Source organism: Carettochelys insculpta, chromosome 24, assembly GCF_033958435.1.
Source record: "Carettochelys insculpta isolate YL-2023 chromosome 24, ASM3395843v1, whole genome shotgun sequence".
Classification (NCBI taxonomy): Eukaryota; Metazoa; Chordata; order Testudines; family Carettochelyidae; genus Carettochelys; species Carettochelys insculpta.
Genome location: NC_134160.1, coordinates 9,962,893 through 9,968,892, shown reverse-complemented (window position 1 = coordinate 9,968,892; position 6,000 = coordinate 9,962,893).

Genomic DNA, 6,000 nt, shown 5'->3' with positions numbered 1-6,000 from the left:
GCTCCAGAAAAGATATGTAAACTATGGCAGAAAGCTGATGAGAGGAGATTTCCTCCAGACTTGAACATCCTGAGATACCTGCTCACTAAAGACTTTCAAATTAGAACTACAGTGTGGGTAAAACAAAAAGCAGTCAAGTAGCACTTTAAAGACTATCAAAATAGTTTATTAGGTGAGCTTTCGTGGGACAGACCCACTTCTTCAGACCATAGCCAGACCAGAACAGACTCAATATTTAAGACACAGAGAACCAAAAACAGTAAGCAAGGAGGACAAATCAGAAAAAAGATAATCAAGGTGAGCAAATCAGAGAGTGGAGGGGGTGGGGGGGAAGGTCAAGAATTAGATTGAGCCAAGTATGCAGACGAGCCCCTATAGTGACTCAGAAAGTTCCCATCACGATTTAAACCATGTGTTAATGTGCCGAATTTGAATATAAAAGCCAGCTCGGCTGCTTCTCTTTCCAGAACGGTGCGATAATTCCTCTTCAGTAACACACATACCTTTAGGAATTATCGGCTTATTATTATTATTATTAGCACAGCTTCCTCTCTGTTACTATTCAACATGCAGTGTGGGTAAAGTGTACTGAATCACGCTCACAACAGCAGAGGCCTTGTTTGTGCTGCAAACACATACCCATTGGTTAAAGGGGAGAGGGGGGAATTCTAGATAGATAAGAGCACAGAAATGTTCCACATGGATAAAAGCCTTCTTCCTCCATTCCCTTCCCTACCACTCCCACTATTCCTCACAGATATGAACTCTCAGCTCCCACCACTACCCACAACAGAGACCTGCATTGCCACTTGAAGCTGAGTAAGAACCCTGCTTTGGGCCGGCTCAATAGATATCTGTGCAGGGCTTCCTGTCCCTCATTTAAGTACTTGTGCCTGTGTTAAAAACAAGGTAATTTTAAAAAAAGAGTTGGTTAGATTGAAAATGGGTTTCAGGGCATCCATCTGTACACCAGAAACATTACACTTGCTTTGCCAAAAATCAGCATCGATCTCCTCCCTGCCCTAAAATCTTGCCTCCCTCAGCCAATTTGCATATCATCCACTCTCTTCAACACTGCAGAAATATATCATTGCAAAAGTCAGTGGCTGTCCTTTTGTTCCTACAGCAGCACTGGCCTTGCTCTTGCTGCATGAAACTGACCTTTTAGATGAAAATTTATTTTCAAAACATTTTTAGATCACAGAGGAAATCTCTTCCCAGAAGGATCCTACCATTACAGCCACTGTTCCAACATGACACAAAAGGAGGAGGAACACAACATGTTAGCTAAGGTCAGTTGTCAAAACAGCCTGCTATTCTAACAAGCAGAGGAAAGAAATGACATTGATAAAGGCTTGCCAGCTTTAGAACAGCGAAGGAAAATTTTATTCAGAGGTCACTGAAGCTAGAAATCATAGACCCATAGAAATGGCGGAGCCACATAGTTCAGCCTTTCGTGGAGGAATCTGTTAATAAAATTTTAAAACATTTGTTTTAAAAGAATCAGATTGCTGAACGTTACATGTAAGCAACACAGTACTCCACACACAAAATCAAACATTTCCCTGACCTAAGAGCCAAGCCCTTCCCTGAAAAAGAGGGTAAGAGTCTGGATGTTTTGGCCACTAGAGCGTGCAGGTTCACACATCAGACTTGCTTTCTCTTCTTATGTTACTTGTTTTATTTTGAAATGCAAGTCTCTGGTGAGAAAACTAGGAGGTTGCTGATAAACGTAAAATAAGTGGGAATGGTTTGTGAAACTCAATCTGTAACTGAAACTTGGAGGGGCCACTTGGGTAAATCAAATGGCAGTGAATTTAGAACAAAAAAATGGAAAAAGTTTAGTTAGCCTCTGAAATTCACTGTACTTGGGGGACTAATGAAAATATAATTTTTAACACTGTCTGGATAATTATGAATATTAACCTTTCCAGGAATAGATAATGAAACACATTCTAAGCTAGTTCCCTGTTTGATAAGGTGCACTATCATATCCTTAAGAAGCAGTCCTGTGGCACCTCAGAGACTAACAAATTTATTAGGTCGTGATCTTTCAGGAGCAAAACCCATCTGAGGAAATGGTCTTATCCACAGAAGCTCACGCCCTAATAAATTTGTTAGTCTCTAAGGTCTTCTCGTTATTTTTCTAGTCTCTAAGTTACCACAAATCAACTTATTATTTGTAAATCTACAGACTAACATGCCTACCCCTCTGAGATTATATCGTTAAGAGGAAGGCATAAATAAGGGAACCCTTTATAGGACACTGATGAAGTAATCTACCCCAAGGGTCAGCAACCTTTCCAGGACAGTGTGCCAAAATATGGCCTTTTGACATCTATGTATGGTCCAAGTGCCGGTGACACTTTTCAAAGTCACTAAGGCTATGGTTACACTACAGTGATCAGTCGACAGAAGTCACTGTCAGAAGAGATTCACCAATAAAATTGCTGTCGACAGAGTGCAACCCCCCCCACACACACATGCGTGCGCGCGCTCCACTCTGTCAACATAGTGGCTGGACTCCCCAGCAGCTCTTTTGACAAAACAGGCACCCAGAAGCACAGTAAACAGGGCTGCCCATTGTTCTGGATGCCCTGTCTGTCAAGAGAAGGGCCAGCCATAGTGTTCACACAACTTTTTTGTCCACAGAATCTGTCACCAGCAGCGTCATGCCTCATGGCTGAGAGGCAGAACACTGCTGGGGAAAGTGCTGAGTTTGGTCAACAAACTGGTGACAAAACGCATTTTGTGTGTGGATGTTCCTCCAGTTTTGTTGACAAAACTCGGGTTGTCAGCAAAGCTCTCGAGTGTAACTATAGCCTAATAGCAAAGGGGTAGCTGTGTTAATCTGTATCTGCAAAAACAAGAAGTCCTGTGGCACCTTACAGACTAACAGATACTTTGGAGACAAAGTGGGTCTTTGGACAGGAAAGCTTTTACTCCAGAATATCTGTGTGTCTATAAGGTACTACAGGACTTCTTATTGTTTTTGTAGCCTAACAGTCCTACTTTCAACAGCTTCTTTAATAAATAAACTAAGATGCAGAGCTTTACCATTAAAGTGGTGGTTGGTGGTATTAGCTGGTCTTTCGTTAACCCACAGGCAGCATAGCTTCGAGCAAGCTCCCGGCTGCATGGGGGAGAAAGGGTGGGGCTGAGCTCCTGCCTCACATGCCAGTGAAAATCACATCATGTGCCGCTCTTGGCATTCGTGCTGGGGATTGCTGACCCCTGATCTACCCCCTGGTGAAGCCTCTGTCAAATCACAGACTGTTCAAAGTTGGTTTATGCCCAGAAATAGGAAGGTTTCTCTCTCTCTCTTCACAGGCTTATCTCAGCTTTTGATGCTAAAGCAAAGTAAGGTCTTACACCTCGATGGCATCTGTTTGCAAGAAGGGGATAAGTTTTGAACACTGCCTCCAGCAATTCCAAAATTTCAGGGACTGATCTGTGAATAAATGGGCAGAATCCTATTTGTTTTGGTAAAATCTGGAAAACTGGCAGGTGGCAAACAGAGGACATATCAAGTTCCTAGCACTTGGCATGCAGGCCCAGCAATGTCAGCCACCTCTAATTCTCTTTTACAGTCCCCCCACCCGCTTTAGTTCTGCTGATTATTCCAATAGTTTAAAAACTTGATATCTTGAATAACTTATTTCCAAGAGAGAAAGAAAATATATTGAGTGTATGTGTGTGCAAAAGATCCCCTGGTATAGGAGAATGGGTGTTGCAGGGAGTCTGAAATAGTGGGAGATGGAAAACACAGAAAGCTGGTATGGAGAAGAGCAAGGACCCCTGGTATGTGCAATGTGCACAGTCCATGGCAGCAACAAGTGGTGTGTCCTTGTAGTAACAGTAAGCTTACCTGGTGAAGTGTGTAATCCTTGGGCTTTTGCAAGACCATACCAAGTCAAGGGCAGTCAAGAAGAAAATGCCAACACCCCAATGCCAAACCACTGGCTTTCTGCCTTGTCTGTGAAACAACAGGTGACTGATCCCTACCAGAGGCAGGATGCTGGACTAGATCAATCCACAGTCTCATCCAGTAAGATATGTCTAATGTAAATAAATCTCAGTAACCTTCTTTCCTTTTTAAAAATCAACAAGAAGTCCTGTGGCACCTTACAGACTAACAGATTTTTGTAGCATAAGCTTTCATGGGATGCATTACATGCGTCTTTGCCCATGGAAGCTTATGCTCCAAAAAATGGTAGTCTCTAAGGTGCCACAGGACTTCTTGTTGATTTTGCAGGTACAGACTAACATCTACCCCTCTGATGCTAGCGACTCTTGGCTCTGAATCAGGGTTCCCTGTAAGCTGTGCACTTAGGCAGCCACTCAGGAGAGATTCAAATGCCATGCAGCTGATTAGCAGAGCACCCACAGCTAGGTTTTGGAGCATAAGCCTTCATGGGCACAGACCCACTTGTCAGATGCATGTAGTAGAGATTCCAGAGGCAGGTCTAAATATATAGGCTCATGAAAGGCGTACCAATCAAGAGGAAGGCCAGAGTTGACCACATCAATTCAGTCATGGAGGATGTGGCCCACTTCCAGCAGCTGATGTGGAGGTGTGAACACCAAGGCTTTGTCTACACTTGCCACCAACTTCAAAGGGGGCTTGGGAATCAGGGCCATGGGAGATAACTAATGAACTGCTTCCAAGTCCCTTTACTCCTTAAATTTTTGAGAAGGGACTTCCAAGTAGAATGGGCACTTCGAAGTGCCCACGGCTGCACGCATGCCGGCACTTCAAAGTTTGACGCTTTGAAGTTACCGCGGGGAAAAATTAGCCTAATGAAGTGATGCGTATTCATCTCAGCACTTCATTAGTTATCTCCCATGGCCCTGATTACCATGCCCCCTTCGAAGTTGGATGCAAGTGTAGACATAGCCCAGGAAAGAAGAAACTGCTTTTGTAGTTGGCCAGCCATTCCCAGTCTTTGTTCAATCCTTGCTTGATGGTGTCAAATTTTCAAATGAATTATACTCTGCAGTTTCTCTTTGGAGTCTGTTTTTGAAGTTTTTTTGTTGCAGGATGGCTACAGTAGACCCTTGACTTATGCATAGGTTGTGTTCCTGGCCAACCAGGTGTTAAGTCCAATTTCACTAAGTCGGGACTGGTTTGGGGAGGGACACTTCTGCCTTCGGGTCCCCTGGTCTTGGCTGTGCCTTGCTCCCTGCTCCCGTGAGTAAAACTACAGAATTCCCACAGGGTTAAATATTGCCTACATTCCAAGAGCATTTGTGTTTTAATCTCTTACCAATAAATTGATACCATCTACAGCTAGCAGTTCAGGCAACAAACCAAAAGCTCAAGGTGAGTGGCCCCATGCACCAGTAAACAGTTTATATGATTCTTAACTCTGAACATATTTTTACTGACGCAGAAGTGGCTGCACAGAAGATGAGTGACATAAGGCAGCTTTATGGGCATTGATACAAGAGACACCACGCCAGGTTATGCCAGACTTGAGACAAGGCAGACGGGGAAAGAACTTCTAAGGACACCATTACATGCAACGGAGTCCAAAAACACCCCATTAAACTATGGATCCAGGGCAAATTCAGACTAGCAAGGAGGCATTACTTCATTGATCTCACTGCTTAAGTCTCCTGAGGGCCCCAGGAAAGTCATCTCTGTTTATACAGGGAAATGGATGAGCATAGCTACAGAAGAAAAACTATGCTTTGGAAGTGGGAACCAGAGTAATTATTCTGGACAGGGAACTGGACTCAATGGCGTCTTGAGGTCCCTTCCAGTTCTAATATTCTTTGATTCTGTAGAGTAAGAGTCACTCTTAGGCTTGGTTTACACTAGACACAGTTGACTGCAGACATGCAATTCTAGCTATGGCAACTGTGTAGCTACAGTCGACATATCTGCAGTTGACTTCAAGGTCTGTCCTCACTTAGGGAGGTCGACGGGAGCGCTTCTCTGGTCGAACTCCCGTACTCCCTGCGAGAGGAGTACAGGGAGTCAGCTGTGAACCCCAG